The sequence below is a fragment of the Alligator sinensis genome, unplaced genomic scaffold (genome assembly GCF_000455745.1).
Source record: "Alligator sinensis unplaced genomic scaffold, ASM45574v1 scaffold583_1, whole genome shotgun sequence".
NCBI classification, from domain to species: domain Eukaryota; kingdom Metazoa; phylum Chordata; order Crocodylia; family Alligatoridae; genus Alligator; species Alligator sinensis.
The window spans coordinates 740,630-751,616 of NW_005841983.1; positions in this window are offsets into that span (position 1 = coordinate 740,630).

Here is a 10,987-nt window from a genome sequence, read left to right on the forward strand (position 1 = left end):
TTACAATAGATTACTTGTCATGGTGATGTTTTTCTAAAGCAACATATTTCTGAAACTACAAAAAAAAATCACTGAAAAAGCAGGAAAGCTGTCCCTGTTTGGAAAAAGACTTATTTTATATCCTTCCTGAAAAAAAGAATTATTGAAAATTATTTCAGTCACAGAGAGAGACAAAGGGAGAGAGAGACAGGGGGAGAGACAGAGAGAGGGAGAGAGAGAGACATTGCACTGTCTCCCTTATTCTGGATGTTGTCTCCTGATCTCAACATATCAAATTAAAAAAAGCATCAAAGAGGAACAAACTCAGTAGCTGGTAACCCTCTTTTGATAGTTTTCCTTGTAGGAATTCTCATCTGTTATCTTCTCTCCCACTTGTCCCCGTGGCATGGCCCAGCTCACTTGCCTCTATCTCCTAATAACTCTGTGTCTTCTCTCCCTCTCTTCCCATTTCCAGCCTCACTTTTACTTTTATTTGTGCTTTTTGCTGTTGTGTTTTGCCCCCTGCTTCAGTGGCTATTTTCCATTCCAACCACCCTGTGATCTCCAGCTCTTCAGTACTACACACAAACAGCTAGTCTGCCCAGTCAGGACTTTCGGAGGACTAAGCTCTATTAATTAAATTATCAAAATCCATCAGATGAAATGCTCCCATGGATAACTATGTTAAGGAGTCACAGTGGGGGATGCTATGGGAGCCCTTTTCTAGAATCAGAGACAAGGAGAGTATTTTTTTAGAATCTCCCAGGTGTTTTGCTTGTAGCAAAACTGTAAATTAGAAAACCACGCAATTTTTAAAATGACCACTGCTTCTCCACTGGAATTTGGGAAACCCTTGAACTCACAAGATGCTGACATTATAATCGGGAAGATGTTTCACTTTTAGAATCCTTGCTGTAGAATACCACTTCCCCCCTACCCTTTCTGTGCTTTATTAATGACATCCCTCATACTATACAAAACACATAAAGATAACCACACATACACAGATAACTCCAAGGAGCTCAAAATATGAGAAATTATTAAGAAATACTGGGAATCTCAACAACGTGTTGATACAGAACATGCTGTATTAACTTATATTGTAGAGGCTTTGGGAAAGAGATCTCTTATTTTTATTTGACTGAAAGTCAGGCTCGGTGACAGAATTGTCAATAAAACATAAAATAGGTTAAAAATAATATTTAAAGCAAAAGAAAACCTTGTTCTTTTCTACTGACTCCTAATTCCTACCAGGATTGTTATTAAGTGTCAAGTTTCATGCCTCTTTGGGCTTCTATTCAGTCTATTGCCTGTGCTATGAAATTTCACAAGCATTTATAAGCTTTTTCAGATTTACTTTATTAGTGAATGCTAAAAGGAAGTCACCCAGTTGAGGGAATAGAAGGAAATATAGACGCTCAGACAAGGGTGACTACATGTTATAGGCTGGGTTGGGGAAGGACACAACTAAGTTACATAGTAAGGATGTAGCCTGCTTAGCTCAGTGATGGGTTGAGATGGGGAATAGGGGAGCTAAATGTGCAATGCTTACATAGTAAAGACTTGATCTTAGTGAAAAAAGGCAGAGAAGGAAGAAGAGAGAGTCTTACCTCAAATCCTTTTCTTTTCTAACCAATTTTTGAAAAGTCCAGGGAGGTGCTTTACACACACACTTTATAGTATGCCTGTGTGCAAAAGATGTATTTGAAACCTTTCATCATTGTATGCTCTTCATTCAAGGATCCTCACTTTAGATATTCTTTTTTTTCCCACGTCAGAGAAAACCATATTGGTGTGTAATCACCTGTGCTCCATCAAGAGGAAAAGGCCCCCCTTTCATCCAAGTAGTAGGAAGACTTCAAAGAAGAATACTTTCAGTATTTCAAAGATCTCTTCTGTGTCTTTCTTTTTAAGATATTGTAGAACTCAAGTTTCAGATCAATGTGTTATAAAAGAAAACCTGATAAAAGCTTTGCTGATAAAAGCTGACACTGTTTCTCCAAAACACTGTGGCTCGAATGTGGCCGTACTTTTAGGAACCCTGACTTAGATATGGTCAGGTGCTGAGACTCTTTTTTGTTGTTTGAGAAAGGAGAGAGTTTTAAAAACACTGAAAGTGATGTCTATCTAAGGATATGCTTCTCTGAAATGCTGCATGACGGCAGAACAGTGCTGAGTAGATTCAACCCCCAGTAACTTCAATATCTATTCAATGTTACAGTAATTAGACTTTATATTTATTTTCTCTTAGCCAAGGATGAGGCTAAAGATCAAGTTAGGAAAAAAATATCCAGCATATAATTACTTGTAAATTAAATACCGAGAGATGATACATATTGCATTTATTCCAGTGTGTGTGAAGTCTTATTGAAGTTAACAAGTTCCTGTGCCTCCAAAGACTTACCAAGTTATGAGTTTCTGAAAAAAACCCACAGGTCACATGCTCAGCAAAAACATGTTCATGCTATTGCTTCTCACACCAGCTATGGACCGCATTGGTGCTGAGTGGCTACTGTGGTTACAGTGACTGACAGTGGACAAACTGTTCTTGCTGGGCTGTCAATAGGGAGTGAGTCTGGGATGTGGCGTGAGTGCAGAGGAGATGAACTGGGATGAGAACAGATGGGATGAAAGTGGGCTGGAGGAGACAGAGAAATATAGGTCAAATGTAAAGGGGGCTGTAGCTTCTGTTACCATTCAAGTATATTCCTCTTAGAACCAGCTGGGTCTGTAAATGCTTCTGTTGTCAGCCAAAATCTAGGACATCCGTATGCAAAATTTGTGCCTCATCTCCCTCTAGTGGCTGGCAGGCACAAACAGAGGACAACAGTCTCTGGCTCAAGGGGCAGATGTTCCTGTTCCATCCGTGAAGAAGAGCCACATGTGGAATTTACCACTTCCTTCAGGAGTCTGTTCCAGTAATCACATTCAGTGTTAGAAACATGACTCATGTCTCATTTGAATTTGCCTGGCTCAGTTGCCAGCTATTTGTTCTTGTTGTTCCTTCTTCTGCAATATTAAAGAGTTCCTTAGTGCCCAGTATTTTCTCCTCATGAAGGCACTCATTGTTATCAAGTCACCTCTCTCCTTTTTGAGAAGCTAAGCAGATTGAATTCTTTAAATCTCTCACTATAAGGCATTTTCTAGAGCTCAAGAACATTTTATTGTTCTTCCTACACACATACACACCCACATGCACACATTTTTTCAAAATCCTTTTTTAGATATGAAATCCCAAACTACTAGACCAACCTCCATTCAGTGATTTCCTTTTGCCATTTGGAGCACACACTGAGCAGGCTTACACATTGAACACCAAGGGGAAAAATTGGTAAATGGTCATATATTATTGTTTTTTTTTTCCCCTACAGGATCCCTACTTGATTCAGTGCACTGGATGAACAGAGTTCAGAGAACATTCAGGTCTGTAGGTTACAATGCTGTTATCTGTAAAACAAATACCTTGTTTGTCTTGTTTGTTGCAGAAGTGGGATGTAGTAAATGAGGCAGGCCATTGTAGGAGGAAAGAAGAAGTTCTTATGGTCAGTGGTGCTCAACCTATGCCCCATATGCCAGATGCGGCCCACAGAGCTGTGTCATCATACCCAGGGGGCTCCCTATGGGTCTGAAAATTTGGCAGCAGGGCTAGTGGTGATGGCATCAATTGCTGCAGCAATTAACGCCGTTCCCCTGCTGCCGTGCTGGGCCACAGCTGGACCTGGCACACAGGGCCAGGCTGGCACTCTAGATTACACCCATGGACTGTCCCTGAGTGCAGACCCCATACAGGATCCAGTTAACAGACTGAGCTTTCACATGGGATTTGGCTCACAGAGTGGCCCTATACCACTCATTTATCCCACAGGGCTGAAAGGTTGAACACCACTGGTTAGGTGGTTGAAAACTGCCCTGGAGAACTAGTTTTTACCCTGTCTCTGCCACAGTGTTCTGCAGTGATGTGAAACAAGTAACTTAAAACAAACTTTTAACACATGGCCACTAAATGTGCATTCCTTATTCTCTGCATACCTGACAGAGGTGAAGCTAGCTCCTTCAGTACCCTGGGCAGAACAGGGTGGAGGGAGGGGGATGGAGAGCAGAGGTTTATCTGTTACAGCTCACTCTATGCACTCCAGCAGTGGCTGCTGCTGCAGCATGGGGACAGGCTCTGGGAGCATCAACTGCAGCAGCCCCATAGTACAGTCTCCCCAAGGTCGCCAGTCTAGTGCTCCCTCCAAATTGGGAGCTGAGGATGCTGCTTCAGTCACCAGTTTCTGAGCCTTCATAGCTACAATTGAAGACAATGAGATCTGTGCTCTAAACAAGTAAAAAGCTGTATTATGCTAATTTAACAGAAAAATCTGGTCATGAGTGTTTCAGATGAGAAAACCCAAATTAGCAGATACTTATAGTTTGTATCACCTATAAAATGGGATAATGACCAAGTTACCTGATAGGTCCATTGTGCATGTAAGCTCATGTTTAACAATCACTTGGATGACAGAGTGATAAGCGTGGTGAAAGAGGCTATGAGGAAATTAGTAATTCACTTTGGCCAAGTACAGACATTACACTTTTAAGTATAAGTTATCAGAAATGGGTTTAAATCCATAACAGATGTTCAGCATACATGGATTAGTTTAAAAATGGTGGAACTGGTCTAAAATTTGCCCCCTCCCCCATCACCAAAGTGCAAATGTATGTTCTGTTCACAGCCAGTCTAAACTGTGCTGCTTTCAGAAAACTGCATAAATTGGATCAATTCTGCCCTAGAATTTTTGAAGTCTGTACCTAGCTTTTCAGAACAGGGCTTCAATAGTTTTCAGTAATTGCATAATGAGGATAAAACAAAACACTGACAAAACAAGCAGCTGCCGAGTAAGGGTGTTTTCTTCAGCCTGTAGGAAAATAGCATGTGTGTAGAGAAACAGTATGTGATTATGGAACTAAAGGCTGTATCATAATGCATATACTCAAGGGAGCTAAGTAAACTGTGCATAGGCAACCTTAATTCTAGTGTTTCTGAGCTGCTGAGTGCTTGATTTTGCAACCTTATTATTTTTAATGTATTTTAATACAATGTCATATACAATAAAGTCACTCCAGAGTGATTGGCAATATGGTAATAACTAAAGAAGACTAATTATTCATAGTTAATATTTTCAACTTTCCACAAGTATTTTGCATAATATATTGGGGCATAGTAGAGGAATGATTTTCGGCATTCTTAACAAAGAAAAATTATATTACAAAAAAACTGTATGAGAACTCTGTCTTGCTATATAAGAATTATGTGATGATACAGATAAATGCTTCATGTACAGCTGCTTACTAGAAAAGCTTGGATTGCTCACTTTGTAAGAGAGGCTTAGGGAGCAGCACGAGATGCACGGGTGAAAGCCTGTCGCGCCCCCGCACCCTGAAGCCCCCCAGCGACCCCCAACTGCCACAAAGCCCCCCTGCTGACCCCCAGCAGCAGCTGGAGGTAGATGGGGCCATGGTGGGAGGGGACTAGCCCAGCTCAGCTGCAGGGAGGCGGCTGATTAGGAACCGGGGAGGGTCTCGCCCCACCCCGACCCCTTCTTGGCCCAGCCCCCCAGGGAGCCATGTGACTGGAGCCTTGCAAACACGCCATGCAAACAGGTGCACTTGTCTGCCTGGTGTGTGAGTTAGCACGGAGTTCGTGCAGGAGGGTGAGCCCGAGGCCCTGCCTGTGCGCCTCCGCCCTAGGGAAGCCAGTCCCAGCTGTAGCCAGCCCACCAGCAGCATGATACAGATGAGCACACGCCACACCCCTTGGGTCCCCCCCTCAGAGGCCGCCACCCAGACGGACCGTGGTTCTGGGCTCCACACAGATGGAGCCTCCAGCTCTTGGCTGCGGGGGCTGCCTGTCGCTTTGGGGCCCGGGAGCATGGCCACCTCCCTTGTGAGGTCTGCTGCCTACTGGGGTCTCTGGCACGCCAGCTGGAGGAGCTCCAGACCACAGTCCAGAGACTGCGTGCCATCAGGGACTGCGAGCAGGAGATAGACTCCTACTACCAGGCCCTTCTCTCCCAGGAGGCGGAGGGTAGACCACAGTCTCCCTCCAGGACAAGGGAGGACTCGGAGACATCCCATTCTGTCCAGCCAAGGGGATGGACCAAGGTGGTTAAGGGCCCCAAGGCCCGCTGCACCAAGGTCCCCGCCCTGCTGGAGCTCACCAACAGGTACGAACCTCTTGCAGCCCCAGCAGAGCCTGCTGAGTTGTCACCTCCAGCAGGCAACATGGGCTCAACTGTAGCTACCACCCCCACTCACCCCAAGACAAAACGCAAAGTGTTTGTCATGGGAGACTCCATCCTGAGGGGGACTGAGGGTGTAATCTGCTGCCCCAACCCCTTAGCCTGGGAAGTCTGCTGCTTCCCAGGGGCCTGCATCCGAGACATTGCGGAGAAGATCCCTAAGCTCCTCCAGCCCACTGACCACTATCCCATGCTCCTTATCCATGTGGGCACCAATGACACGGCTCGGAGCACTCCCAGCTGGGTCATGAGGCACTACAGGGATTTGGGAGCGGGGCTAAAGGGTCTGGGGGTGCAGGTGGTGTTTTCTTCGATCCTCCCAGTCTTCAGGCGATGGGCTGAGGAGGGAGAGGAGGATCGAGGTAGTGAACTAAAGACTGTGGCACTGGTGTCATCAGGAAGGCTTTGACTTCCATGACCACAGTATGCTCTTTGGTGAGAGAGGCAGTGAGCTGCTGGGAAGGGACAGCCTCCACCTCTCTCCGCTGGGGAGGAGGCTCTTCTCAGCCAGACTGGCTGACCTGCTCCACCGGGCTTTAAACTAAGCCTGCCAGGGGATGGGGGGGACTACCGCCACTGCTGGCCCGCTAAGCAGCCCTTGCAAAGCCAGTGGGCCAAGGCACTTAAGGGAGCCCACCCCTGCCCCAGCCCTGGATCAATCTGTGGGCAAGGCAAGGGTTCCCAAGGGGACTCTTGCCTGCCTGTACACAAATGCCAGGACCTTGGGGAATAAGCAGGAGGAACCTGTCCTCCTGCTTAACACAAATAATTATGACATCATAGGGATAACAGAGACCTGGTGGGACTCCACCCATGACTGGACCATGGGTATAGATGGCTATCCCCTGTACAGGAGAGATTGAGTAGACAAAAGGGGCGGGGTGTAGCTGTCTATGTGAAGGAGAGCTACGCATCCCTGCAAACCGAATTGGTGACCAGGGTGGATGACTGGAGACCCTCTGGGTTAAAATCCGTGGGGAACACGGCACCAGGGATACAATGGTGGGATTCTACTATAGGCCTCCTACCCAAAGTCAAGAGCTTGACCAGGAATTCACCAGGGAATTGGCTGAAGCCGCATGCTCCCGGTCTGTGGTTGTCACGGGAGACTTCAACTACCCAGACATCTCGTGGGAAGAGCGCTCAGCAAAATCCGAGTGGTCGCAAAGCTTCCTCTCATGCATGGATGACCTCTATAAGACTCAAGAAGTCTACGGGCCAATGAAAGGTAAAGCGCTACTCAACCTGGTACTGGCAACCGGGGATGACCTAATCAGCAACCTAACAATCGATGGGAAGCCGGCAAGTCAGTCAGCAATACAGAAGTCCTTGATTTTAGGAAAGCTGACTTTGACAAGCTCAGGAGGCTTGTCACTGAGGTCCTAAGGGACCACGACCCCAAGGGGAGGGGAGTTCAGGAAGAGTGGTTGGTCCTCAGGGGAGCGATCCTCGATGCACAAGCTCAGGCTATTCCGTCTTGGAGGAAAGGCAGCAAAAGGGCACAGCAGCCCCCTTGGCTCTCCAGAGAACTAGGGGACCTCCTGTGGCTAAAAAGAAAGGCCCACAAAGGATGGAGGACGGGATCCACCTCCAAGGAGGAATATTCTGCACTGGTCTGGTCCTGCAGGGAGCAAACCAGGAAAGCAAAGACTGCGATGGAACTCCAACTAGCTACAAGTATCAAGGACAATAAAAAGTCCTTTTTCAGATATGTGGGGAGCTGGAGGAAAAGCAAGGGCAACATTGGACCCCTGCTAAACCAGATGGGACAACTGACAACCGACGCCCAGGAAAAAGCCAACCTATTAAATGGGCACTTTGCGTCAGTCTTCCATCAGTCCCACAGGACATCCATGCCTATTACGGGACAGGGAGGCCTGGGTGAAGGAGATTCCCTGCCCTCCATCAATGCTGACCTCATGGAGGAACACCTTGAGAGGCTGGACACCTTCAAGTCAGCTGGCCCTGACAATCTACACCCCAGGGTACTCAAGGAGCTGGCTAGCATCATGGCCCAGCCCCTGGCACAGATCTTCAAGAACTCCTGGCGCTCTGGTGAAGTGCCCAAAGATTGGAAGAAGGCCAATGTGGTGCCTATCATCAAGAAAGGGAGGAAAGTGGAACCAGCAAACTATAGGCCCATCAGCCTGACCTTTATCCTGGGGAAGGTCTTGGAAAAGATTATCAAAGAGGCCATCCTTAACAGACTAGCTGACGGCAATATCCTGAGGGATACCCAGCATGGTTTGTTGCGGGCAGGTCTTGCTTGACCAATATCATTTCTTTCTATGACCAGGTGACCTATCACCTGTACAAGGGAGAGGAGATTGATGTCATATATCTTGACATCAAAAAAGCCTTCAATCTGGTATCCCATGATCACCTCTTGGTAAAACTGGCCAACTGTGGCCTCAGGTCCACCACAATCCACAGGCTGGGGAACTGACTCCATGGTCAGACCCAGAGGGTGGTGGTTGACAGAAGTCAATCGTCATGGTGCCCTGTGACCAGTGGGGTCCCCCAAGGCTCTGTATTGTTCAACATCTTGTTAATGATGTGGACATTGGATGCTGCCAAGTTCTCCGATGATACCAAACTCTGGGGTAAAGAATCCACGCCTGAGGACAAGAGGGCGATCCAGGCTGACCTTGACAGGCTCAAGAAATGGGCAGATGAGAACCTGATAGTGTTTAACACCAAAAAATGCAAGGTTCTCCACCTTGCAAGGAAAAACCTGCAGCATCCTTATAGGCTCAGCAGTGCTACGCTGGCTAGCACTATGGATGAAAGGGACTTAGGGGTCATGATTGACCACAAGATGAACATGAGCCTTCATTGTGATGCTGCAGCTAGTAAAGCAAGCAAAACACTGGCTTGCATCCATAGATGCTTCTCAAGTAAATCCCAGGACATCATTCTCCCATTGTACTTGGTCTTGGTGAGGCTGCAGCTGGAGTACTGTGTCCAGTTTTGGGCTCTACAATTCCAAAACAATGTGGAAAAGCTTGAGAGAGTGCAGAGAAGAGCCACATGCATGATCAGAGGTCAGGAAAACAGACCTTATGACGACAGGCTGAGAGCTATGGGGCTCTTTAGCCTGGAAAAGCGCAGGCTCAGGAGTGATCTGATGGCCACCTATAAGTTTATCAGGGGTGTTCACCAGGATCTGGGGGGACAATTGCTCACCAAAGTGCCCCAAGGGATGACAAGGTTGAATGGTTATAAACTCCTGCAAGTCTGTTTCAGGCTGGACATAAGGAAGAATTTCTTTACTATTCTTTACTTTTCTATTCCAAGGTCTGGAATAGCCTGCCATCGGAGGTGGTTCAAGCACCCACATTGAACGCCTTCAGGCAGGGGGCTGGACTCAATGATTTTCCAAGGTCCCTTCCAGCCCTAATGTCTATGAAATCTATGAAATACATGGTTATAATGGATCAGTCAAAGATTTTTGCATTGCATCCTCACGTACATGCATCATGAAAATAGAAGATGCATTGTGCATCATGAATATGAAAGATAATTCTCAAATATGGAAAATGTTGAACCAAGAATAGATGAAGAATATCTGATGCTTTGCAAACATCAGCTAGCTTGATATGTCTTATGAAAAGCACAGGTTTTAAGCCAACTAATTATCAGGAGCAAATTTCATTATTACTTACTAAGCACGTATATTTGGAAATTACTAACTGGGTGCATCTACATGTGTGCTTAACATACAGTAGATTATTTTACTGTGCATTAAAGCGCCACATAAAAAACCCATGACATTACGCTAATGCACAGTAAAATGGTCTACTGAACATTAAGCATCACTAAAAAATCATGCAAAGGCATATTAACTTAGTACTTCACACTGGAGATACTATATTTAATGTGCATTAGAAAAGGCATATTAATGCATGTGTAGATGCACCCGCTGTGCATTAAAAGGCAATGAACTACCCAAAGTGTTTTGTGTACAAATCAGCTGGAATCAGGAAGGGATTTATCACACTGAGCACAAGACATTTACTACACAGTTGAATGATTAGCTGCACAGTAAATATCTTGGCATCTATACGTGCACTCCTATTAGGCTAGAATAAACTATTTTACTCTAATTTACAAGTACTAACCTGCTGCAGCATAAATAACATCACAGTAATGCCCCAGTTTCATAGATTTCATAGACATTAGGGCTGGAAGGGACCTCGGAAGATCATCGAGTCCAGCCCCCTGCCCAAAGGGCAGGAAGTCAGCTGGGGTCATAGGATCCCAGCAAGATAAGCATCCAGTTTGCTCTTGAAGGTGTTCAATGTGGCGCTTGAACCACCTCCGGTGGCAGGCTGTTCCAGACCTTGGGGGCTCGGACAGTGAAGAAATTTTTCCTTATGTCCAGCCTGAAACGGTCTTGCAGTAGTTTATGACCATTCGACCTAGTCGTCATCCTTTGGGGCGCTCTGTTGAACAAATGTTCCCCCAGATACTGGTGGTCACCCCTGATAAACTTATAGGTGGCCATCAGATCACCCCTAAGCCTGCGCTTTTCCAGGCTAAAGAGTCCCAGGGCTCTCAGCCTGTCATCGTAGGGTCTGCTTCCCTGACCTCTGATCATGCGCGTGGCTCTTCTCTGCACTCTCTCAAGCTTCTCCACATCCTTTTTGAATTGTGGAGCCCAAAACTGGAAGCAGTACTCCAGCTGTGGCCTCACTAAGGCCGAGTACAGGGGGAGAATGACGTCC